Here is a 27153-nt window from a genome sequence, read left to right as displayed (position 1 = left end):
CCTGGCACTGTCAGTAAAGCCAGTGAATAGTTGACTGTAATTGTCTGTTCCTCTGAAAGGGCCTACAGAATTGAACAAAGGGGGGGAGGGGGAAGGGAGAAAGAATCCTAAGTGATGCAGTTTTACCGTAGGCCATAAGAACCCAGGCACATAAACTGGTATTATGCAAACCCTTACCTCACATATCACACTAAAAGGAACGTGTATATCATCATGACACCTGCACAGTGCAAGAAATTATTGATCCAGATTCTGCTAGCTCAGATTCAGTCTTGTTACGCTGTAATAACACAAACTAAAAGTCCACACTTAACATGCCAGAAATATTTTAAGTAAAGTCCAAGAATCAAATAAGAATACAAGTTAAGCAGAAGAATTGCTCCCCATTCTAATCCCCATAACAAAAGAGTCAAAAGCATCTTTTTTAAGTTTCTCATGTTCTTTTCACTATGAGGTCTCACACAGCAGCAGACAGCAAAAGCAGAAAGTAGGATTAACAAACAAGTCAATTCTACCTTTGCTGTTTCTGGTTTGTTTGTTTGCTGTTTTTTTTTTAACCTTAGGCTTAGGAACTTGAAAGAATGTAAGTAAAGCACAAAATACACAGTCCCATGAAACAGTTGTTTGATGAACCTCATAGCTAGAAGTCTGGATGACTAAGAACTGAGAAAGCTGTAAACCCTACTCCTCCAAAGGTGAGCTTTCATCCTCACAGTTATTTCTAACTCCTTAATCATAACCAATATTCCCACTAACAGGAAGGTTTAAAGCTTTTCAGTAATACATGGCACCATTAGTCTACAACTTCTTATACTTTAGAGCACAAAAAAATTTACAATGAAACAGAAAAGGCCTGGAATAGCTGGAAATCTTGCCAGCTTGCTGGTGTAGCCAGATTAGTCAAGCTGAGGAGAGTGTAAGTGGCAGCATTTTCTTCAAATACCAAGGCAAGAAACAAAGCCCAGCATTAACTAGGCTGAAAGCTGACCAAGGTTCCAGCCCTACCTAGGGGGTCTAGCTGAAGTCAATCACAGGCACTGTCAAATATTGTTGTGCATTCTGTTTCCTTGTATTCAAACATCAAACAAAAAAAAATTTCTTCTTTACTATCAGAAATGAGGTGCATTTTGTCTGTTTTCTAAAAGGAGTAGTGTCCCCCTCTGTAAAAGGTCAACTGAGGTTGAAACTCTGCACTAATGTCAAACTTTTACTCCTACTACAAAATGGTTGCCACAGAACTATTGTCTCACCTCATACTGGCAATAAGAATGTGCATTCCAGTAGTTTCATTCTAGAAGGAGCAGTGCTCACTCAGAGCTCTGCCAGCTGAGCCACATGCTTTCCCACCTCGGGCCAGAACATGGGCTTCTCCACACCCCACCACAAGAGTCAGCTACAGAAAAACACTGCACAGGCAATTCTGGTCCTGCCTAGGGAAACTTCAGTTTAACACTGATCTGTCCAGGTGTTCTGGTTTTGCCTGGGATAGAGTTTAATTTATTCCTAGTGGCTAGTATGGGACTATGTTTTGGATTTGTGTGGAACACAGGGTTGATAACAGAGATGTTTTTGTTCTTGCTGAGGAGGGCTTACCCAGAGCCAAGGCCTTTCCTGCTTTTCACACTGCCACGCTGGCAAGGAGGCTGGGGGTGCATGGGAAGCTGGGAGGAGACACAGTCAGGACAGGTGATCCCAACTGACCAAAGGGATATCCCAGACCACAGGGCATCACGTTCAGTATATAAAGTGGAGGGGAAAAAAGAGGAAGGGGAGGACATTTGGAGTGATGGTGTTTGCCTCCCCAAGTCACTGTTACATATCATGGGGCCCCCTGCTCTCCTGGAGATGACTGAACACCTGCCTGCCATTGGGAAGCAGTGAAGGAATTCCTTGTCTTGCTTTGCTTGCATGAGCAGCTTTTTCTTTCCCTATTAAACTGTCTTTATCTCAACTCACAACTTTTCTGGCTTTTGCCCTTCCCATTCTCTCCCCAGTCCTGCTGGTGGGGGAGTGAGTGAGTGGCTGCTTGGGGCTTGGCTGCTGGCTGGGGTTAAACCCCAGCACTGGGTTAGCCAGACACTTTAAGAAGACTGTGCTTAGAAGTTATGCAGCACAATGTGTTGTCACACACACGATATTTTCAGCTGTGTAGAAGAATGAAATGACAGCTGTTTTATCCTGTAAGGCGTCTGTCAAGTCAAGATAATGTCCAGAATTATTTTCTATATTGAAACCTCTCAACTTAACTGCATTTCTTATTGTGTACTCGTTACATATGACTCCTAGTTTTCTTTTTAATATAATGCTGCTTCATGAGTCAACTGTGACCTTTAACATCAAAACACTAACTTCAGTCTCACTGCAAGTATCTCAAGCCACACAATACCATATGCCCAGTCAGTCCAGTAACAAAGAGATCTTTTCACAACTGTGTCTTCCACATGCTAGAACCACAAGAGCCCTGAGGTTCCTAAATCCCAACTGCTCTCATTCAGACTCGTCCCTCCACATGTGAGTCTCTCAAAGTACTTGGCTTATTCTTTCCCATCTTCAGACACTTAAATTGAAAGAAAGTGTGCAACCCAGTAGAGATCAGCCAAATGGGCCAAAATCCTGTCAGATTTTAAGATCATTTTCTCAACTACACTAAACATTCTTCCCCACACCCACAATCAATAAGAAAAAAGCTACAATTGTACATCAGACCTCCACGCTTCTGTTGACAAACTTTGTGATTTCAGAATTTTTAAGTTCAGGCCCTCTTCTAGCATAAAGTTATCTGCAAACAAACCACTTTAGTTACTGTCTCATAACTCCATATTCTTAGCTGTAATGATGCCAAAGCACTGGCCCACAGATGCTCTCATCATAAGCAGACTCTTTAGAACAAGGATGAATTCCAAAAGCCCAAGCATTTCAAATAAACCCACAACAGATCTTCTGAAGCCATGTAACAGCACAGGTATCCAATGCTTTTTATCCTGCTTAGTGTTCTTGGGTTGTAGCAAACACTGTCTGATTACTATTTACAGTCACCTTTGTCACTGTACAGGAAAGCAACTAGAATTAATTTCTGTAGACTTGACACAGCTATTGCAAACACTATAGCTAATGTACAGCCTACATACTGCTTGGAGAGTTCTACAGGAACACAAGACAAAAATTACCTGTTAATTTGTCATGAAGCCTTTACCTTTATCCTAGTGGAAAAGCCAACAGGAAATGAGTAACACTCTTCCCTGTTTTTGAAGCAAACAGAGGAAACAGACGACTACACAGCAAGCCTGTATGAGCTTTTACTTATCACCCTAATCACTCCCTGTAGGATACTGGGAACTGTAATGCAGCTACCATGACACAGGCTACAGAGAAGAAAAGAGAGTTAACTGAAGAACTCCAGTAGGCTCTGGGCCCACTAACAGAGTAACAAGGCAAACCAGTAACAATACCTGTAAAAAAAGAACTGAACTCTCTCACAAGGGCCTCCTAATCTACCTGCAGGAGCTCTAAAACCTATTTGTTTGGGGGTTTTGTTTGTTTGGGTTTTTAAGTTCTGTGGAAGAATCTTGGTAATGCAAGAATTCTTTCAGGCTCTTGCACTCCAATTTCTAGAATATTTCAGGATATGCCTAGCACCTCTGCCTAGAATGCTCCATTATAATATCTGTTATCTGTTTGGGGTTGAGCTCAGCACACTGGTCAGCACATCTGCTTTTTCATACCTTGGCCCAAAAAACCCTGTGCCTTATTTAATGCTGCTGCAGCAGCAATCCAGTGCCTCAAAACTGCAAAGACTTACTGCCCTGAGGTCAGTATTAGGCAAAAGAAGGGGGGAGAAGGACAAGACAGGAGGATGTTTATATGCCTTGTAAGTTCAGAACATTTTCTTCCAGCAAGTTGCACATCTTGCCAGCCAGAACTCAGAGTTTGGCGTAGATATCAGAAAATATTACGTCTAAGACTTCGGATTTGTATTCATTTACTTCAGTGTAGACAACATTAATTTACTTGATCAGCTGTTTCTGTGGTAAATCTAGTCACTTAAGATATAGAAACAACATTCTAAATATACAAACATACAACACATTCAAGAGTTGAGACTTTAATTGCAACTAAACTGAAGGACTTACTGCCCACGGTTTAGTAACCGCTGAATTGTTTTAGATCTACCTTACTTCATTTTCGACTGATCTCACAGCTGCACCTCATTTTTGCTCACAAGATTCTCCTTATTTACCTGCCGACACACACACCTATTTTCTTGCCTTACAAGCAAGCACTTGCAAGTACTCATTCAATTACTTCTACTACTTCACCAGCTGACTTAAATTGACTTCTTAGTCCGGAGAGTTGCTTTAAACTCAGTCTTATGCAGCTGATTTTGACGCAATATTCTTCCTTGCTATACTCTCCAAATTCAGTAGTCATCCACTCTGTTCAATTCTTTTTCCAGTGAGGTCCTCACCTTGAAACATAAATTTCATGTCAAAGCTCCATGCAGGTAGAAGCTCGTATTTTCAATTTAGCAGCCTCTCATCCCTTCTAGTTGAAGAAGTAGCTTGTGGAAGAATTTAGGGAGTAGGTAAAATAACATACTGAAAACTTCCTAGAAAATTTTTCTGCAACATTTCCTGAATTCTCATCATGCCTCCCTTCTTCCAGACAGCAATTTTCTATACACAACCAGGGGAAAACTATACTCTTCCATGAGCTGTAAGGTACACTAAGGTGCATGCATTTCATCTGCATTCATGCAAATCCTGGGTTACTCAGCAGCAGAAAAGCACTGAGCCTTAAGGAACAACAAACTTTTCTTCTTCCAACACAAGAAGACTAAGCTACCATTTATTTTCTTATCTGCTTCCATTTCTACCTTCCCCCCATCAATAGCCATAAGCTGCCTACACGATTCAAGGATGCTAGAGCACACTATGGCTCACTTGCTGCACTGCATCTTATGATGTAAAACTCATGTGGTGACTTGTATCAGATTAACTTCTTTTGATACAGAAACCACACAAAATCATACTGAATCATATATTAGGCTGGACTGTATTCCTTTTGTATTCTCCTTTGCCAATGCTGAAGAAAAACTAGAAAACTACACACACAAATGCATGCACAAACACTAGAGCAAATCCAGTACATACAGAAAAATCTTCAGGACAAACAAGACTGTACAGCCTCCTAATACTGTGACATTACCTCACTGCTAAGAAGACGGACAAGTAGGTATCAAGGAAGTTTCTTCTGAGTGTGAAGAAACTATTTCTACACCTCCTCAGGCACAGAATTTCTACAGATTTAAAGAACTGCATCACTTTTGTCACTTCTCTCTGAAGACATTAATAAGGGATCGATGGGAAGACAAGTGGAGTTTAACAGCATACAGAGGCAAACTCTCTTCAGACCAGATGCCTTTTTGATGTAGGGTCCAACTGAAGTACAACAGTTAAAGTCATAATGATTAAAAACACCTTGGCTGGAAAGGATCTCTTGAGATCATATGGTCCAACCACCTGCTGAAAGTAGAACCTCAGATCACATTAGAGATCTCTCATTCTGAGAAGTGACAACGGCCAACCACGATGACTGAACACACACACAGCTCCAAAAGCACTCCTGCCCCTTCAGGTCCTCAACAGCACAACCCAGTAACCTGGACTAGGATGAGGAAGGAAAATGGGCACATAAGATACAAATTCCAAAGGAGTCCAGTCTCTGGAGATACTATAGATTAAGGACTAGCTCACATGTCCTTTTTTACACTGAGTAAATATGACAACACATATGCTGTTAATGCAGAGATTTTTCCAAATTGCCAACAAAAAAGAAAAAAGCTGCAGCACAATATTCTTCCTAGATTAATTTACAGTGGAAGAGTTCTTTTTAATTCAGTTACTCTACAATCATTCTTGTGGAAGCATTTCTTAACCATTTCAAAAATACCCCACATACTAAAGAAAGGAACAGATACTGCAAAAAACTTCTCAAATACCAGGAGGCCATAAATACGCTCAAGCTACAGACTCAAAAGGGAAAAAAAGAAAAAAAAAAATCAGTAAAGAAACTGGAGTTACCCTCTGTTCCACTGACTTTACAACAAACAGCCATCAGAAGATTGTGGCAGCCTCTGGGCCCTGCTGCATTAGGAAGTCACCTTGCCCTTATCCAGTCTATCAAGAGCTTAGATCTTGCCCAGCCTTCCAGCCAAGAGAGTGGAAATGCCAAAGGTCACCTTCATAGAATCAGCAAAACAGGTTGCTTCAAACCTGAAAGGATGTAAGCATCAGGTTTAGAGTCTCCAAACTGTATCTATGTTTATATGTCTGTAATGACATATAGACAAAGATTGGGAAGAGAAAGCTTGGCATGAAAGAGAAAGGGGAAGAGCCAAAAATATCCTCATTTGTGATCTCACGGTTGGAAGAAGGGGGAACTATACTGCTAACTGAAAGTTCAAATATTCATTACCTGAAATTGCAGATTTACAAGTTCCCACAGGAGATAAGAACACTGAAAACACCTCTGAAACGATGTAAACACTATTTGCTAGAGGAATGGCCAGGTTGTTAGGACTGTGTGATCAACAGGTCATACATGCCATAATCCCAAGGCAGAAAAGCAGCATCCTTACCGACTGACTCCTCTCTGGGGAAAGGACTGGAAGATACCTGTGCAAAAGACACCACGGTTTGAGATCGCAGTCTGAGGAAGTCAGAGGTCAAGTATTGTTTAAGGAAAGATCTAAATACATGCTACCACATGCTCCAGTGTTGATAAAAACAGTTTTGTGACAGTGATTATGAGTTTTAGAAGATGAACGGTCTCCTCTGCTTCAAGCAGGTCAGTTGAATTTACAGTCTGAGATTGCAGAGACCTTTCAGGGGATCTGGTATGGAAAAGCAAACTGGAGATGTCTTCAGTGACCCAGAAGAAGCTTAAAACCCTGTTCCATGAAGATTACCAAGAACTGACAGTCATCATTCCTTTAGCAACACAACAGTGGATTGGCCTAAATGCCACAGCCAGAACCTCAGTGAGTCCTTCTGGACTGTGGAAAAGTCAAACTGAAATAGCAAATGGGGCACTACTCAAAATTAGGGAGCAGCACAGGTGCCACTGCAGTCCAGTACAACCAACCTGTCAGCTCAAGAACCAAGAGAAGCCTATGGATTGTCTGGAGAGGAGGGGGAAAAAAAAAAGAAGCACCTGCAAAAGTTAAGACAGCAGAACATTCCCAGTTATCTGGATAGCTTAAAGGAACAAAAAAACCTGCTCATGTTCTATTCTGGATATGGTTGCACAGGATACACAGGCAGGCTCAGGTGTCTCAGGTCTGATTGTAAAACTGGTGTTCCCAGTTCATGGCACACAGGAATCCACAGCTTCATTTCATCACTGAAGAAAAAAAAAATCACCATATTCATGCACTGGGAAATTGGACCAGAAGTAAATCTTAACTGAGTTCTTGCAAGCTGGCTAAGGGGGCGACCTAACACTAAGATAGTGAAAGCCTTTATCTCCTATAATCATTTCTTCTTGAAGACCAGAAGGTACTGCAGTTTGAGGAGAAAAAGCAAAGGAGTTGCATGGAACAAATATAATGCATCTTGAGGGCATCCCTCTTCAGTTCTGCCACCTCATTGCTTTGTTTCTCTTATGTTCATCAAGTACATAAATACTACAATTTGTGTCACTCTTTGGACTGCACTTTGGTTCACAAAACACCACAAATGTCATTCAGATCTTTGATCCTCATCCAAATGAGAAGTTAGGAAAAATAGAAAGCATTTCATTTTTTCCTCTTGCTTCTCTATAGTTTTGCATTGTGTATTTAAAGTGTTGTCAACAGCAACTATTCCTCTCGGGTTTGAGTATATCAGTAATGGAGTCAATTATAAAAATAATCTCTTAGAACATTTATTCACGACTTTTTTCAAAGAATTTGCCCTTGTAAAAAAATTCAAATAATTAAGTTGTTCTTCTCCAAATAAGCCACGTTTGTTACCCTTCCATGTCACCATTTGTAACATGTCCAAACTAATTCACTGCAAGTTTTCCCCCAGTGTATGGTTTGACTTGAATTCATTAATGAAGGAAGATTCAGAACGCTCTCTTAGTGGCAGAGGGCCAGGACTCAACACTTCAGGAAAATATTTTCACGTTTACAACACCTGTAGTTTCTCAACCTGAATTCAGTGTTCTATTTCATGTTAGTTTTTTAGTCAGCTACACATTAAGTTCTGTTGCATAATTCAGTCAACTCTGCAGCAGTTAAATTTTTTTCTATGCACAAATATAAAGATCATCAAAAGCATAAGAACCCAGAAACTTCTGAATCAATCCATATTCAGCAAAAGACCAGTCTGATCAGGATAGCTGCAAGTCAACCAGAGACAGCTCAGCTTCAGCAGCAGCCCAGAGGTATTCAAGTCATGTCAGGAACACAAATGGAGAACACACAGACATAGCAAGTGTTCCCTGCAAAATAATGAACCAGGTTTCATCTCTTTGTTGACAGGTCTTTTTCGTTTTAGCACAGCAATGGGAAAGGAAGGAAAAGTGAGGAACAAATGCACATCCTAAATTTGTTCTGCTGTACACTCGTGTCACAGAGCGAAATTTCTCTGCCAAATCAGATTCTACATCAAGAGCTTGACTTCACCTCTACAGGAACTTTAAAACTACTGTTACTTACTAACAGGCTGCGAGACAGCAACATTTACACTTTGAGAGCCTCAATATGCAATTCTGCTACCTGGTGCTCAAACAGGTGTGGTTCCAGCTTGTTAGCACCAATGGAAATACCAGTTCTTTTCCTTTTTAAAATTAAACAAAAGCATATCTCTCCAATGAAAAAGAATATATTTTCCAGCAGCCAAATTCTGACCAAAACTCTGCTGTTTGTACCCAGAGTTAATTGATGTGAATTCATTTCTTGCAGACTCTCAATAAAAACCATCACAATAAATAAAAGTAAAATCTTATCTGACCTTCACTTTCAGCTTATCCATCCTCCTTGTTTAGTAGAAGCCAGAAGTCAGTATCTGTATGGTGGCTTAACCTTTCACTAACATTATAAAAAAACCACACTGCCTGGCAAGAATGAAGGAAAAGAGTCTCTTCAGAAGACAGGAATGAATTTGAATGAGGAGCTTTTACCTTCTGTGAGACGTGAATTAAAGCACAGAATCCTTCACGAAGAACAGATTAGTGACACTGCCAGAGGAGAAGAAAACTACAAGGCAGGTGGTCAAGCTAAGACCAAGTAAACAGCTGCAGCAAAGTTGGGACAGGGGGCATTTACTACCAGTGGAAGGAAAAAAAAAAAAAATCAGCTGAATGATTAGTGCAAATTTCAGTTTAGAAGCTTGGTTTCATTACTGTCATGTAAGTAAACCAAGAAGTACCCAAAATCATCACTGACTTCCAATCTGCCCTGCCCAGCACTTAATACCCAGCTGCCTTCGAGCTGCATAGCTCTATTTACTTCAACATTATGAGCCTGAATGCAGAACCTCCTGCTAAAACACCAAACCTCTTCTGTATTCTAATGCCATAGACCAGATGGTGCCTTATTTGCAGTTTGCCATTCACCTGCATCTGGCACACACAGCCCTTAAGCAAAACCAAGTGCAATAGCACAAGACAAATACTGATATGGTACAAAGCCATGTCCTACCTGCAGAGCCTGTTAGACAATACAAGCCCCAAGCTGCAGCATGGCAGGTTGCCTGAGCCCTGCCAAGTTCCTAATCAACTTTTGCCAAGCTGTCTTAAATTACAGAGAGACCTAGTGAGCTCAGTGGCTAGTAAAACATAGTTTGGTCACCCACAGTCTAAATTAACACAAGATGATCTCTGCAATCTTCTAGACAACTAGAAGGAGGGAGTCAAACAAAACAAAAAGCAAAACTTTAATTAGCCCCTAAACTGAAGGAATTCAGGGACCAGATCTCACAGAAATTAGGGCTGGAAGAAGAAACAAAAAACAGTTGACTTGTACATGCAGATTAGAGAAGTGCACCACAGATAAAGCCAAGATTACAGGTCTAAGAGCATTATGTAGATCTACCTTGAAAACAAGGTAAAGAGGGAGGAGACTGGGTCTTCATTTTGATCATATCCAGCTTCAGCTTTAAACTGGTCTACACATAGAAATATCAAAAGTTGAGAAGCCTGTGCGCTCACACTAGCATGTCTTAAAGAGAAACACTTTAAAAATAAAAACAATTTCAAAAAAATAATTTATGTTTCCAAGGGCAGGTGGAAGGGTGAGTACTCATCTGCTCTCTGCTCACCTAGAACATGTCTCAGGTTTTTGCATCTTCAAAATATAATTTAGACAAGTTTTAGACAAATCAGGAGGCTTTCTGGAGTTTTCCTTCGGTTTTTTTACTCACTGACACTTAGCACTGACTCAGGCTGATGTCTCCTGAGGCCTCCTTTCCTGCACTGTCTTAAGCAGGTTTTACCATCCTGCCAAACAAAGACTTCTATCCAAATGCTACACAAAAACGTCATAGGCCCAATGCATACCGAGATTCCTGCTCCACATGATACAATCTGGAAAATGGTGTAATTGTAGTTGTTGAGGAAGAAACCCAATTAAAACAGGTTAAGTTTCCGGCTTCCTCAGCACTGGATCTGCATATGGATCTTTAGCTCTCATAAGAATACTGCAACAACAAACAAAGGGATTGAAACACATTTATGTTTTCTAAACCTGGCAGTGCTCAAAGCAGTGGAATCTTGGAATTCTGTGCCACGGAAGCTTTTCCTCCATCAAAAAAAAGGTATGCATTTACATTAGACCTTACAGTGATGTAATTGAGAGCAAGCTCCAATACACATACCAAATCACTGACACAGGCACAATTAAAGACATTTACCCTGAATGAAATCATGAACTGAACTACCTATCAAACAGCTGTACAGAGAAACAGAAGTTCTGTGTAAAGACGAACAAAAGGAAGGCACATCCCAAGAAACACCTGTTAAATGCTAAGGATTAAGCTGTCTTTAAGCTGATCCTATCATTGACAGGATCATGACTTTACAGTGCTCAGAGCTACTCTTTCATGTTAACTACACAGAACAACATACAATATTAGTTTCCATGACTGTATTTTAGGGAGGTTCAAGCTTTCACAGTCATGGGAAAAGCTGTCAAAAGGCAGAGCTTTATAAAAGAATTAAACAACTTCATGGCACACTTTATTGACAAGTGTCTACTTCACTCCACACATACACACCTTTCCAGCACTCAATAAATAAAACAAGTTTATGGGAACAAGGCACTGCACATGGAAATTACAGAGTACAGGAAAGGCAAATGAGTATCTCAAGAACCTGAATACAGAAGGTTAAGATGCTGAACTTATATTAGAGCTCTCTCAAGTGCTTTCTAGCAGGATTCCAGACTTGGTCTTAATTTCAAGCTAGACAAGAACTCACCATCACTGAATCTTGATATAGACAAAAAAAGTCTGCTACAAATTCCTCTCTTCCTTCACATAAGTGCAAGTACCACCAGGCTGTTTTTCTGCTTTACCTCAGCAATGATTTTTACCTCATCTTTCCCAGGCTGCCCACACACTTTCCTTGCACAAGCAACAAAGGTAACTACGCCCATATGCTACAGTTCACTAGATTAACAAGACACTAATGAGGTATTTTTCCTAGGGTCATAGCACGGCCAGGTTTGTCAAAGCCTGAATTCCTTGTGAACAGTCAATCCCCCAAGAGATGCTGCCTAAATCTCTTCCATGTCTTCTGTTATCTTCAGCTAAACTGCTGCTCTGATGTACTGTAAGGATTCACAGAGTGATATAGAATACACATGAGAAGAACACAGTTTCTCCACAGCTCCAACACATTTGGAATAAGCAGAGCTGTAAGCTTTCTATAGCTTGAGCCAAATGATTATTTAAGAAGTAGATATTACAATAGCTGATTTGATAAGCCTTTGCTCTTGCAGTTTGCTGTGACCCAATCAGAATACTCAAGAGTTGTCTCCAATACAGGTGACCTTTCATCCTACACTAATGTTTAACTATGCCTTACAAGTAAACCTACAACCTACTGCCCCCAAACAACACATCAATTCTGGTCTTGTCTGGGATTGAAAGAGAATATGGCAAGAAAGAGAGGAAAGGAAGACAGTGTTTCTCCCAAATACATCAATGACAGAACACGTTGGAGCAAAGCCATGCATCCATCTTGCTACACTCCTGAAAGACATTTTTGCAAACATGGAAATAATCCCATACTGTTAATATGACACTGAATTGGAAGCAAAGTTCACTTAACGCCTATGCGAGATTTCTTGTCTTTCTGGTTTATTTTTGTGGGTTGTTTTTTTTTTCCTTTAAAAAATATCCACAAGACACTCCAGAACTACTCCCCATCATACTCTTTACTATTTATTATAAGCCATTTAATAAAATGCACTAGTAAGGAAGACAAACAAAAGGATATCTAACTGGAGAGAGCACCATCACAGTGCAAGGCAGAATAATTCTCTTTACAGCATTTGAGTAAGAAACACACAGAGAATGGAGAGACTTCAAGGAAAGATAAAAGAAAGAATATGAAGTAGACAGGCTCGTAGAGGGGAAAATACCTGTAGGCCCAGAAGTGAGCAGTTTCTTCCTTCCTGCCCCTCAGCACAGTATGTTATCATAGCAAACATAAAATGTAGGTATTTCATAAAGGCTGCAGCCTCTCTTAGTCCTATATCTGCTTTGTTAATTAAAGATATTCCGCTAGGAACATGCACATCCCCATCCAACACATGATTAATGCACAAAGAAATGTTCTACTAATACCAGTATCTTTACTACCTCTAATTCCCCATGTCAAGTCTTGAAGTATCTTTTCTCACATAAACTATTTCCTGGCACCTCCAACTCCCAATAGCTACTAAAGTTGCCAGATTAATTGCACTAACTTTGGCTCTTTTTTCTAAGCTTTTCAAATTTTATTTGTATGTTTAATTTGTATTTAAAGGTCCTCCTGGCAGAACAATTTTGGGACACAGAAACTGTGTACCGCAATCTAAAAACAGCCTGATCTGTGCAACACAGACTTCTTCCACAGAACTGAAAGTTGATGAGAAACCAAACTTGCAGTTACCTTCTAAGAAATAGTTTCAACTATTTTCTATTAAATGTCTATTTTAACAAGTTAGAAAGTGGAGGGCATAAAGCATCTAACATTGAATTTCGAATCAGCAGTCTGGTGTTGTTTTTTTCATATATCAAGGACAGCATATGCCATAGGCATATTACTAACATGGCAATATTTATTACATTAAACAGCTGCATGATAACAGCCTGAAAGTTTCAGGCACTTTTTTAATTTTTAAGAAAAACACTTCAAATGTTGTACTGCAATCTGTGCTTTATAATGGATACTTTTTTAATAAAATGACAGCATAAACATTTTTATATACTCAAGTATGACAGACATTCTGAGTCAAACACGCCTGTACTTTTTTTAACTCCTAAGCTTAGTAGTGATTACACTTCCTTATAATTTTCATTCAAGGTTTAACTTACTACTGAAGTTACAGCAGAGACAAAGGAGAGAAAACAAGCAGGCCAGACTTGAAGGCATTAAGAGCTCTCAGTCTGCACTGTGCAGTTTCTCAGCTGAGCTCCACTGTATCTTCCAAAGAGTACCAGGTACTGATGGAAGCCAAAAACCCAACTACACTTCCTGGGAGACATCCTAGTGAGTGTGGTCATCCAGATAAATTAGGAAGTTAATTCCTCTAATCCAAACCTACGTGAAAGTCCTGTGTACTAAGCAGAAGGCAGTCTCTAACTATTACATATATTTATCCAAATAAATATCCAAGCATGTCATCATTTCAAACCCTTTCCCTTACACAAATAGCTCAGAGGGTACAGGGACAGAGTACAATCATTAGCATCATTCCTACGCCTGTGCAGACCATCTTCATGTTAAAAATCAGCACGTGAAACTTAAGGATTTGGTCCAATATACAGACTGCATCAGTACAAGTTGATACAGACAATTTAAAACCTGCTACTTTGATCTATCACAAGTTGTCACAAGTAAAACTTTTCAAATTCTGCTGAAGCAACCTGAAATTACAGCAGCTTCTCCTCCCTGTCCCACCACAAACACTACTCCAGTCTATGCAAGCACAAAGAACAAAGCAGCTTAGATGATAGCCATCACAAATTTGTATTTTCGAGTTCTTCCACCTCAAAGCTGGGCCACCAACCCTCCCAACAATGCAGCAAACACACACCAAGAGCAGATGCAACTCTAGTTTGTTGCAATAACCTAGAATACTATTAAGCAGTAACAAACTATCTTGATTTGGGACATATCTAAGTTAAACTCAGATGTTTAAATCACTATATTCTACAATAGGTTAAGTTTCTGCTTCTGGCTGCCACAGGTCTGGGCTTGCACCAGTCACTTCCTGCTTTTGATACTGACAACAGAGAGCCCAAACCCCTCCGAAGGAGCTTTTCAACAAGTCAGGTAACACACAGAAAGCAAAGATAGGGACTTACAAGCCCCAACTCAGCAATGTCTCACACGAGCTACGTGAGAATCAGAAGAAATACAGCAATTTGCATCTCCTCCACTTGTCACACCCAGTGATCTCCCAGCAGCACTTGTGAGTCCATGGGCACAAAACTCTGGGTCCTTGAATTCCCTGCCTCAGTTTTTCAAGGCTTAGGCATGGCAGGTTAACATGTTCAGAATGCCCTCCCTTAAGGGACACAAACAGAGATCCCCATGGGAGCAGCTAACTTTCATGGTACAGCTGTAATATTTATTACAATGGAGCCTGAGTCAGTGGTATGAAAACTTACACATACTTTTGCACCTTAATTTTTCTCCTCCTGTTAGCCTTCAGCTGGCATTTTAAGCTCTCCAATCTAAAGTGATACAAAAATACAATAAGGAAGAATTATCCCTTCACTTTAAAAAACAAACAAATAAAAACAAATCACTACTTAAAAAGACATACCCTTAGTGTTGACAAGATTTCCAGGAGTATTTCTCTCCTTTCCTAAGAAAGTAAGCCTGCTTTTTTTCAGGTACTTTTCCCAGGACAGCCTTCCTTCCCTATGTCAGTAATGCCATGCAAAGGCATTTGTTTACTCTCTGAAGGTATGTAGAGACACTGTCACTGAAGTAGAGTTTAGCAGAGCACAAGCACTCTTTGATGAGGACCACAGCTTCCACCCCACCAGTTTCAAAGCTGTGTTACAGCAAACACACTGGAGCAAGAATATTTTTGGCTAAAGTACAGTTATGTCTGATCGATTGAAGGATTTAAAATATTCACAGCTACTCTGAATGTTCAAAGGCTCAACATTGAGAAAAACAGCTGAAAATGAGTGTCTCTGTAAGCCATGGGTGCTTAAACATTTGTAACACTTGAAGGCAGGCAGTAATGTTTAACTTGTAATGATATTAAATCTTGAAATCCTAGTTCAGTAATAACATCAGTAGTCTCCAGAAGCAAAAGATTTTTTTTTTTTGACAGCAGAACTCAGGACACTTGCTGCTATTTCCAGGCTCACAGAAGAGAGGTCATTCATTATTTTATTTCAATTTTGTTAAACCCAAAACTATTTAAACAACCAACTGCTTTTAAGTAACATCCAAATAGAATGCATTATTTATGAGTTTAACAGAAAGTATTTGTAATGATGGAAGACTATTACACATAGAAGGAAACTATGAAATAAGATGAAATCTTTATTATTGTTACAGCCTTGCTTATTTCCACTTAACTCCCCAGGTGATATGATTATCTAAACAGATCTGTTCCCTGAAAACTACCCTTTTCTTCCAAACTAGCAAAACTTTCAAGTTCCCTTTCCTCTCCTCTGTCCCTCCTCCAGAATAGTAAGCGTGCATCAAAAGTTTGGAACAGTAATTATTCTCATGAGACACTACCAATGCTATGAAGTAATAATACCAATCAATATGGAGATGCTGTGCTTCAGAACTGAACCCAAAAAGTGTTGCTATAAGCCAAGCCCGTGTCAGTTGACAAAAGCATTAGTGACTGCATGTTCCAGTTCCTCCCAGAGTGGTACTGGAGGGGAATGGAAGAGGTGAAGTGTGGAAGAGGCACCAAGGCTTAGGTATATACACCATTACAGAGTAACCAAGAATTCTCAGTGCTTTTGCAAAAAAAAGTGGTTATCTGGAGTACTCTATCCCATCCCAGCTGGCCTTGGTCAAGAGACATGAACTCCAATCAAAAAACAGAAGAGTGCTCTTAGAGGAGTTAACTAATAAAGCCTGTATTATTTAGCCTGGCAACAAGGTTATAAATGTTTTAAGTGCCAAGGGTAAAACAACAACAGAAGAAAATAACTTAGAAAGAGAGGAGTGTATTGATACAGTTAGCAGGCAAAGAGTTATGAGAAACCTTCGGGCTGGAAATTAGATGACCCTAAATTTTGAGAAATGACATGCTGAAAGAATATCCCAGGAGGAAAGAAGAATTAAAAAAGCAAGTATAAAAACACAACCAATGCATGCACTTAAATCTAACTCTCAGCCATCTAAAAAGCAGCTAAGTGATAGATCAACAACATTAGCATTAGATCATTTTGACATTACAAGATCTCTTATTAAGCTCCTGGAGAGTCTTCATTGTCCTTACAGACAACTGACAAATAACAAGTTCTGTTGTTCTTCAAGGCAGAGAGATGTTGCTCAGGACTGAGACATTTGGGCAGAAAAATCTCTTTAAAGGCTCAGTTCCTAGAAAAAGCTTGTTCCCCCACTTTGATCTTTTTGCTAAGGAAGTAACTGGAACACCATTCTTGTCATCACAACACCCGTTCTTTCTCAGAAGGTACAAATAGTCAGAGAAGACCCTGCAAAGAAGCAAACCTATATTATCTGCAAAGTTTTTCTTGTCCTTCTTGTCCCATGGGACCTACCACTGAAACTCTGCTATGACTGAGGAAAGAAAACTTGTTCCCACACCTTCTCCTGGGAAGGAGAAGGGGAGGCAGAAGACAGCCCTCCACAAAGCAATTTATTGCAGTAAGCAGCAAGTTCTAGGATTTAAAAATAAAAAACCACAAACCATATACCAGACTTTTGGACAGGGTTAGTCTGTGCAGAGGTTGTTTATCCAGCTTGATCCTTCAATTGCTGTGTCACTCTGTGCCCATATGTTCAGGTTTGATATCTGCCACATGTGTGGGGCGGGGGGGGCAGGGGGGAGGAATATGCCAGAGTTAATATATTCTGGAAACCAAACCAACTCCTTGATTTGCTGCACAGAGCTCCATGTAGAACCAGCAGACAAAAACACAGGAATGCTATCAAAGTGCACCAGAGAAATTCTGTCATTGAGTTACTAACGTTCAAGACAATTGATATTTCAGAAAGGGTTACAGAACAGAGCAAGTCAAAATATTATTTGAACTCTGCTATTAGATCAATTAGTAATATCACCTGCTCTCTGGTTTTGATTTGCCATCATACTGATCTGACTTTCCAAATAGAATGATATCATTTTGGTGAAGGAAAACAATATTGCAAATCTGAAAGTCTAAGGAAGAAATAATTTCTTAGTTGAAAGGGAACAGCTCTTTGATTAAAACACACTACTCAATTTTGTGATGCAGAGTAATCTACTTGGCTTACTTCTGATTAAGTTTTTAACATGCTCCAACACCACTAAAATGCAAATAAAATTAATTGCATAAATAGTACAGGTGAGATCTAATAGGGTTTCCAGTAATTTCAAGTGGATGTGAAACTGTAACAACAAAAGAGATCCCACAAACAAGCAACAATCAGACTGCTGAGAACAGGCTGAGGGAGTTGACAAAGTGTTTCTGTGACACTACAGGTGTTACCAGCAGGAATCATAGTTAGCATTTAAGTATGAGATCTCAATCTGAAAGAACCTCACATTTCGCTCGAATAAAATACATAAAGCAAAGAGTTTTAAAAACTAGATAATACAACTACATTGTTTATCCACTGACCTATTACTAATAGGAATCTGCTTTATTTAAGTTACAAGAACAGTTTTAACAGCTTTTGGCTAACTCTGTGACAGATGAAAAAGCCTGAAGGACCCAGGGAGCAACTTTATTCCAAGCAACTCTGGAAGCCATAAAGTACAGCAACAAGTGTGTCCACTGCATTGTATTTTGGAAGTGACACATTGAGATTACTTTGCCTGTCACTTCAGTGGAGTCTCACAGGTGACTTTACTTTTAAGTGTACTCTCAAAAATTAACATCACTACACCTCTATTTACCCCAAGTTTCTAAATATACAGTTCTCAGGTTCTAGCTCACTTCAGTTCTTCTGCATACAGCACAGTAAAGTTGGAATCTTCAGTGCCCACTCTGTTCCAACTCCAGTTCTCTTTAGACAGCATGTAGAGAACTCCTAAGCTATTAAAAAAAAAAAGCATGACCACAGTGTTTGAGTATTTCAACATTAATAGAAGACATATAAGAGGTACCATTCCTTCACATACTAAATTTCACAAAATTCATCTTTCCTCTTCGGTTACTCTGAAGAGAGCTCAGTTTCCACTCACTCCATGAAGCATTTAAATATGCAGACTGAGGTGTGCAACAGCATTTCTCTTAAAATGCTTCTTCCAAATCCAAAAAATGCTGATGAAAGTTCTGAGGGGGCTGTCAAGAGTCCAGGATAAAACACTGCTATGCTCAGTTGCAAGTCTACAAATATGCAGCAGAACTGTATCAACTAAAAGCTGCCATACAAGAAATTTGAAGAACGCATATTTGTTATCTTATTTTTGGCAAAGAAATATATTTGTTCTTCTGCCAGGCTTCTTGTAACTCAGAAAGGGAATGAAACTAACTTCTTTTATCCACAATCTTATGATATAATGTAGTTCTTAATTTTTGTTAGTATTTTATAGTAGAAAGTTATCTGGTATATACAAGAGGCAGGATACTACCACAATAAGGCATGGCAGCACACACTGTCATTACATAAATATGAAAAATATTATGGAATAGACTGCAGAAGATCTCTAAAGCATAACTTTTAACACTGGGAATCTTGGCTTAAAGTTTTAGATCTCTAAAGCACAACTTTTAACACCGGGAATCCTGGCTTAAAGTTTGCCAAAGTTATGCAGCTTCCATCACTTCCATTAAACGAGATTCAGCTGAAATTGTGTTTTTTCCAGTTATTTAATTTAAAGATCTGAAACCTACCTACCTATCTAGGCATGGTTCTTCTCAGGTGCTGTTCACTCAGGCTTATTCATATAGTTCCACTATGCCTGCGTGTCCTTGTTCAAGTGAGCCATTTCCCACCTTCCCCTCACCCCAATACACTGGATGAGTCCATCAAGCCATCACAACTGAAACAACTGCAAAGCTCAAAACAAGTGAAGTTTTAAGGAGAGGTTACAGTTCCCAGTCAGTAACTTGATTACTAACGAAGTATATCCTCAAAATAAAGAGGAAGAAAACTCTCACTCTCTAAGGAAGGCAGAATTCCAATTTAATATTCAGCATACAGCCAGTTAATATGCACCTTCAGTTACTTTCTTCATTAGTTCTCTTTAAATGCACAGCCACATCTCACCTGTGATCAGAAGATTCAGTTACCTTGCACACACTTTCCAGGACAGGACATTCTCTATACTGAATAAGCTAATTACATAAGGGATTTGACACATCTTAACACATAAGGGATTTAACCACATCTTACAATATCACCCTGTCCAAAAACACACATCTACCACATATTCCACAAAGGAGTATGATGTAAAGACAGCTTCTCCTCACTAACTGCAGGAGTTAAAGTATGCAACTAATAATTATACCAGTATCAAGGACATTTAATTTGAGTCCCTTGAGAGGTGGGAGGGATGCAGTTGTGTGCTTTTTCTTTTCTTTAGGACTGGGGGAAGGCAGGCAAGGGGGATGTTGAAGTCCACCATCACTAGTGTTACCATGGATTGTTTCCATCTTTCCCATTTTGGTGCCTCAACTCATTTATGTTGCTCCTGCTCCTACAAAAAACCCCATGCTTTCAGCTCAGAAGATACTACATAGGAGTGTATTTTTTATTGCCATGTTTATTTACCTGTACTTCTACTTTTACATCTAAGCAGTCTTGGACTAGAGGAGAGGTACAGAAGAGACTTCAAGTACATAAAAGCCCACAGTACAGAGATAATTTCTCCCACCCAGAGTCGATAAGACAAACCATAACAAGCTCAAAGTAAGGTAAGTAAGACAGAAGTCAGACATGGAGAAAGATGAGGGAAAACAAAACAGCATACTTGCTTTCTAAAACAAAGATAGCTTAAGACTAGATCTTGGGGCACAAGTTTGTCACAGACTTATTTTTCCTAATAGTTTTACCTTTAAGAGCTACTCCTGAAAAATCAAAGTAAAAAATTACAGTTACTGCTCTGCACTAATAACAATTGATATCAGCCATGCTTCAAACAGCCAGCCACAAATCTAAAGGAGGTGCACTTTGCTGGTATTGAGTCTAATGCCTATCTCAGGACTAGACAGCCTTCTGAAAGTTTAACACCTTTGTTCTCAAAAAACATATGTACACCAAAAAATAACAGGTTTGTATTCTTTCATTTCCATCTTTACAAAAGTCTAGCAAATATTTGCCCTTCTTTACAATAAGTGTATGTATTTGGATGTCACACATTAGAACGGAAGTTGTCAGTAACAAGTTGCTCTGACATAAAATACACCCTGCCTTTCAGATCTTAAAACACCCTTCTTGTTCAACAAGTACCAGGGACCTCAGCTTCCATTTTGAAACACCAAATTGCTCCCTACAACTCAAGGTTCACATTCCAGAGGATGACTCAGACCCTTTCATACCTTTTATGAAGGTCAGATCTTTGCAGTTCAGTACGTGCACTTCATTGTGGACACTATCAAAGCAAACCATTCAGAAAACACTGAGAAAATGGGATTTCCCCCTGCTCCATGAGCCAGCACTGTATTATCACACAACTGCAGAATCCTTCTAGTTTCTTCTCCACACATACCTTTGTAGGTTTGTTGGGATTTTCCCTTTCTCACTCAAGAAAATGGAGTTCTTTTTATCAGTTGTGATCAATGACAAACTTTATTCAAGGGTAGATAAAGTTAAACGGGAGAAGGGCCAAGTAACTTTCAAAGTCCTTTCCAAACTGGCTTACTACAGGAATCTTGACAAGAGAAGTTTTTCTGGAGCAAATGAGGACAACTATGGCTTGAACACCATTGTTGATGCATGACAACTGCATCTTCAATATAAAGACCAGTATCAGATCACCATGATTAATTTTTTTATTATACACCTAACTCCTCCATTTTTCCTACATAAAAGCCTTCACTCCCAGAGTTGTCTCTCTACTGCTCTTACATGGCAGTTCCCTGCCATATTTGCACTGAGCACACTCATGAGTCAAGTAAGACTGGCAACAGTCAGTACATTGCAAGAGGAGCCTTATTATAGACAGTGAGAGCAAACAGATTGGTTCTGAGTGCTCCAACCTCGGCTGCCAGACAGAACTGAAGGAGAACATGACTGCATATTTACACAGTCAGATTCTACCAACTTGATGGCAGGATTAGGAGGACAATTGCTCCTCAAAACTAAACTCCGAAAAAAAGCAACCATTGCTGGTATCTGAAAGCAGGCAGTGGAGAAGCCAGTTGACTTAGCCCTGCCTGTCACACAGACTGTACACTTGACATGTAGCTAGAATGTCTTCATTTATGGAAGACTGATTAACTTTAAAGCACAAATTCAGCATTTTGTTAAAAAAAAAAAAAAGACATCCTGAAACAAGCAGCTACGTACAGGCATTTTTGTCATTACTGATCACCAGTGTGAAGTCTGAAAATAGTTTTGCTCCTCGAAAGGCACTTCATTTCATGTAAATTGGAAAAAAATGCATCAGGAGGAAAAAAAAGAGTTAATGTGGCTTTGTTTTGCTGTTATCAACCTCATACCCCAAGTTAAAAGTGAGCTATGAAAGCACTCGGGAAGAGGTTCCTTCATATACTGCCATAAATCTGTTATGATACTATATATAGATTAAAATATTATGAGCAAATTCAAAGTAAGTATTACTTCTTCAGAAAAATAAACCCACTGCCCCAAAAGTAATCTGCTACTCTTAAAAAAAAAAAAGCCAAAACAACAGGGATGTACTCCTATCTTCAGAGTCAGTAATGAATGGGGCAGTGGCAGCTTGATGAAGAGTGTCAGAGCCCACAAAGTGCTTTACAGGGAGGGTTACTAATTTGACAGGTGATGAACAGGACACTGCTCATCAGGCCAACGGGAGATGGGTTATGCTTTTGACAATGCAGTAGTACACCACGGTGTACAACTCTGGGATTTGATTATACTTTGTCACAATAATTTAGCTTCAGTGTGACAAAAGACAGACTCATGATCAGAAGTGTTCTACATGCTGCTTACTAATTAGCTTGTTAGAAAATATAGCATGGCCTATAAATATAAGATTAACACAGATAGTTCTGAGATTCACTTACGCTGCAAATTAAGTACAAACATGTAGTTTAGTCAAACAGTAACTTTCCTACTCATGCTTCAGCTTCATTACTCAGAAACAAAAGGAACTTAGTCAGGTTATGTTTCTGGACTGCCATGGAGTAAATACCTGTACTTATCAAGGGTGAAGGACCCCCACAAAAAGTCATCATGTCTCCATTCATGGCATTAAAACCAAATACACTGTTTTTACTACACTTCTTCAGGAGAAATAGTGTCCTTGTTGCCTACAGCTGTAGGCCTCAAATTTAGGAATGATGTTATAAGTACAAGTTCTCATTACAATTTTTTTTCTGTAATATTTATATTCTAGTTTTGAAAACAAACAGTTAAAACCCAATATAAAAAAAGAAAATTAAAAAAATTGTGCATGCTTCCTGACTGGGAATGACAGTTTTGATTATTCATTTACTGGGAAGATGCAGGTTGATTCCCTAATGGTCACTCTGGCCTGATGAACTTTTGCAAGACCTCAAAAGACTCCATTTTCATAAGCTTTACTCAACAGGTCAGCCCTCCTACTAAAGTAGATCTGCTATATTAATAAGTAGTAATGTCACACTGTGGGTGACCTACAGTTTTTCTACTAACAGATAAGAAATGTTTATGTTACTACCTATGGAACCATCTGGAGACTGAAGACTTAAAAGCTGTTAATTCAAGTTTAGTACTCACATTTTTTGCAGAAATACCCTAGGAACGGGAAAAAAAAAATCTGATTACCTACATTTCTAACACAATAGAATACACCAAACAATAAAAAACTAAAAATACCTTTCCATTTAAGACCAAAACCAGTATATATGCAGAACTGGGCCATTCACAATCAGCTGCATTTTACAAACATAGAAACTATTACCAGTTAAAAACATATTTCTGGAAACTTGAAGTATTATTTACAGAATTTACTCATCAGGACACTTTTTAAACTTAAACATAATATTGATATCAGCTGCAAAACCTGAAATACTAATATTTTCATAAATACGTTCGATTTCTATCAATATTTATTAAACAGGCTACCAAACAATAGAAAGCTACACAGTTATTTTTCAAGCACTGTTTTCATGTCCATTATGCACATTTTTATATATGTATGTAAAATAAAATGTTCCAAAACTTTTAGTTTAATGAAAAACTTAATAAATCACAGCAATTGCAGAAATCAAATACAAAAAAAAAAAAAAAAACAATTAGAACTCTAGTCTTAGGAGTGGGAGAGAAGAGAAAGAACTGGAAAGAAAAGACTATACAAGAGATAAACAGAAGTAATCACAGCAACGCTTGTTAGCTTTTAAAGTTTTACAAAAGTACATCCACAGTGACAGCATCCCTAAGAAAACCCTGTAAAATTAATTTAAGTGTTCAGAATTCCTCTTCTTTCTCATTAACATAGATGTAATTCAAATTTATCAGGTGGCAACTACTTAACTCCTCTTTCTGACAACCTTTAAAGCACCAGGAAGCTCAATATTCATAATACACACAGTACATTAACTGTGAAAGTTCCCCTGTTTGAGCAAAGTTTTGCATTACACTGTTAGAAGCTCTGTATCAATATTATTTCTGCTGAACAAGGCAGGAAATAAAAAAAAAAAAAATTGAACAGTCTTTTTTGGGGAAAAAAAAAAGTATTCCAAATAAAAATTATTATTGGATTGCTACACATAATAAAAACACTCCCAAAACAAACTGCACACTCTCTAAAAACGTTCTTAAGTTGCACGCCAGACTTACAGAATAAATTTAGGCCAGTACCAAGCACTCATTTCTTCCCCGTGTGTAAATGCGACACAATCAGGCCTCACATGCAGGCCTCTCTCCCCAACACAGGCAGGACCTTTGTTCGATACGTCGATGTTTTTCCCTCAAAGCCCTTGACATAACTTTCCATTCTTTCCCCTATTATTTTCCGGTTGCCCGTCTAGACTTCGGGACCGCCGAGCCGTGCGAAGCCCCGGCCGCCGGAGAGCCCGTGCACTCGGAAAGGGGAAGGGGGAACAATAAAAAAGTTGGACACAGGAAGACGGGCCTGCAGGTCTGTCGACAGCCCTGGCCTCGGATCCTCTCCCAGCCCCGGATCCCGGGGGCACCGCCGGGACCCCCCCCTGCCACCAGCACCCCACAGCCTGTCCCCCTGCCCAGCCCCCCGGGAAAGGGGAAGGAGGAAGAGCCAGGCAGGAAAGGCAGAACCCAGCGTTTGATCAGCCTCCAAGTACGACGCATTATGCAAGCAAACGCCAAGGACCAGGCAACTTGCTTCTCGACTGAAAACAAGAAAAACATCGCCTAAAACATTTGGCTGCGAAAATAACCCCCCTCGTGGGCAGCCAGCCCCGGGGCTCCGACCCCACGGGCGCCTCTGTTCTCTGCCCACCTTCTTCCTCCCCCCAAAAAAACCTTGTGAAATATGGACGTCGGCCGATTATTTGGCATTTTTATCGAGCCGGGCAGGGACGAAAGAAAGAGGAATTGCTGTTTTTTCCTTTAAGATATTCGATAGCTCCTTTAGGGGAAAAAATAAAAAGGGGGGGGGGGAGGAGAAAGGGCCATTGGGGGAAAGGGGGCCCAGCGGAGTGGGGGAAGGAAGACGGAGAAGGGCATCGAAATCGGCACGGCAGTGTCAACACTGACACTGCCCTTTTGTATCAGCAGCCACACAAGGCCCGCGGAGGGGCGGCCGCGCTGCCCCCCCCCGCCGGGCGGCCCGGGAGAGCCGAGGGGCGAGGGCTGTCCCCGCAGCGGGCCCGGGCACTGCCTGGCCATTTTGTCAGCTGCGTTTCCACCCCTTCCCTCGGCGGCGAGGGCCCCACTCCCCCCCTCCGGGCCGCCCCACACACACTCACCAGCGCGGCGCCGTGTCGTTCCCAGCTCCCCCTCGCTCCCCCCCCCCATCTGCAACAATGCTCCGGGATGGCGCCGCTCCCCTCCCCCTGCCCCGGGCCGCCAGGAAGGGCAGCTCGGCTAATGCCGGGGATGACACAACAGGCCCTGCCCGGAGGCTGCCGAGGGGCCCAGCGAGCGCCCCACCGCCCCGCGCCCGCCCCCGCGGCGCCCCCTGACCGAGCGGCGGGGCCCCGGGTACCTAGTTTGTCCCGGTGCGGCCTCCGCAGACGCTCCGTGCCTCCCTCCTCCCGGCAGCAGCCGCCTCGCTTCCCTTCAATTATCAGCTGAAGCCGCAGCACCGAGCGGCGCCTCGTCCGCCGCCTCCGCCGCCGAACCCCTTCCAGCGGCGCGAGGGGGAGGCCGCGGGACTACTTTCTCCCGGCGCCGGGGCCCCGCCGGGGCCCGCGCGCCCCCCGGGCCGGCGGGCGGCCCCTGCCCCGGCTGCCGCTCCCCGCGCAGCCCCCGCCGCGGCCCGGACCGCGGCCCGCTCGGTGCGCTCGGCGGGGCCGCTGTCGGCGGCCGGTATCCCTCCGCCGGGGTCGTCACCCCGGGTCCGCGAGAATGTCCGCCCTCGGGGCGGGCGGGGGTCGGCGGGGCCGCGGGTCTGCGCTGGCACCGGTGGCGGGGGTCGGACCCTGCCCGGCACGGCGGCGCCGCCGGGGCTGCTCCTTTAAGAGGGGGCCGGGCCCGCCGTGACCCCGCGCGATGTCCGCCCCTTCCTGGTTGCCATGGGGACCGCCCGCCGGCGTCCAAAATGGCGGCGGCGGAGCCGCGCGGAGCTGCTGCTCCTTCCTCCGCCCGGCAAAGAAGGAAGGCGACCGGGGCCTGTCCCCGGCTCCTGAGGAATCAGCGGCTTTAGCGAGGGCGTGTGCTTGAGCAAGGAGCTCCTTGCCGGGGCAGGACGGGGGTCGCCTGTTAACGCCGGGAAGCGAGCCGGGAGGCGCCACCAGTAAGTGCTGCAGGCCGGGCCTCCTGAGGGCTCGGAACGCCGGGCCGCGGCCCGGGGATGTGGTGTCGGTGAGTAGCTGGGCAGCAGGTAAGAACTGGGTTAAAAAAGGGTTATTTCCAAGCTTTAGGGAAAGTGGGTCTAGACGAGGAGCCTCCGTATATGGGAGATTCCTTCTACCTGGGAAGGGGCTCTGGGTGAGGACCAGAGGAAAGGGGGAAATAAAAATCCTTCAAAATGGTGAGTTAGTAACCTTGCAAAGAAGTATCTTCTGTGATTTCGTAGCCTTAAAATAGACGTAAGTCTACGCTCAGAAATGCCTCGCAAATAAATGAGGTACTAACGTTTAAAGTGAATAAGTAACAAATCCTTAAGTAATGTCACAATATTCCTCCTAAAATAAGTCTAGCTGCACTCTCAGAATAACTAGATTAAGGTGGGGGGTGTCATTCCAGGAGTATAAAATTAAATTGCACATCTGGGAATGGGAAGGCTATATATATTTTCCACATGGTACCTGAAGATGTTTGTGTACCCTGCCTAACGCCTGTGTACATAACTGGTTTTTCAAACAGGGAGAAAAGCAATGTTAAATATCCTGGAAGAGTTTTTTGAACTTTTTTTTTTAAATATGCTACAAAATGTGGTCTGTGAATATTTTTCAGAATACTCTAATAGGAATCATCAATGAGGAATACTGAACAGTAAACAAATGAGATTTAACAGATCTCGTTATGAGTTTA

The 27153-nt window shown here is 41.3% G+C and overlaps 1 protein-coding gene across 7 annotated transcripts in view; it reads right to left on the bottom strand.

Moving 5' to 3' along the window:
* Positions 1–25840, bottom strand: part of TRIP12 (thyroid hormone receptor interactor 12) — an 80641-nt gene extending 54801 nt beyond the window's left edge. For 3 of the 7 annotated variants that reach the window (XM_051781919.1, XM_051781920.1, XM_051781921.1), the window contains exon 1: positions 25664–25839. The gene's annotated coding sequence lies outside the window, so the exon portion shown is untranslated. Of the gene's footprint in view, positions 1–17110; positions 17477–25424; positions 25445–25663 lie in introns of those variants that run through there. The other 4 variants (XM_051781915.1, XM_051781922.1, XM_051781917.1 and 1 more) reach the window with 4 other exon arrangements.
* Between the last annotated feature and the right edge of the window lie 1313 nt (positions 25841–27153).

The sequence above is a fragment of the Manacus candei genome, unplaced genomic scaffold, assembly GCF_025592945.1.
Source record: "Manacus candei isolate 608988 ecotype Guabito, Panama unplaced genomic scaffold, ASM2559294v1 h1tg000015l, whole genome shotgun sequence".
NCBI lineage: Eukaryota > Metazoa > Chordata > Aves > Passeriformes > Pipridae > Manacus > Manacus candei.
This window is presented reverse-complemented; position numbering and strand designations above follow the sequence as displayed.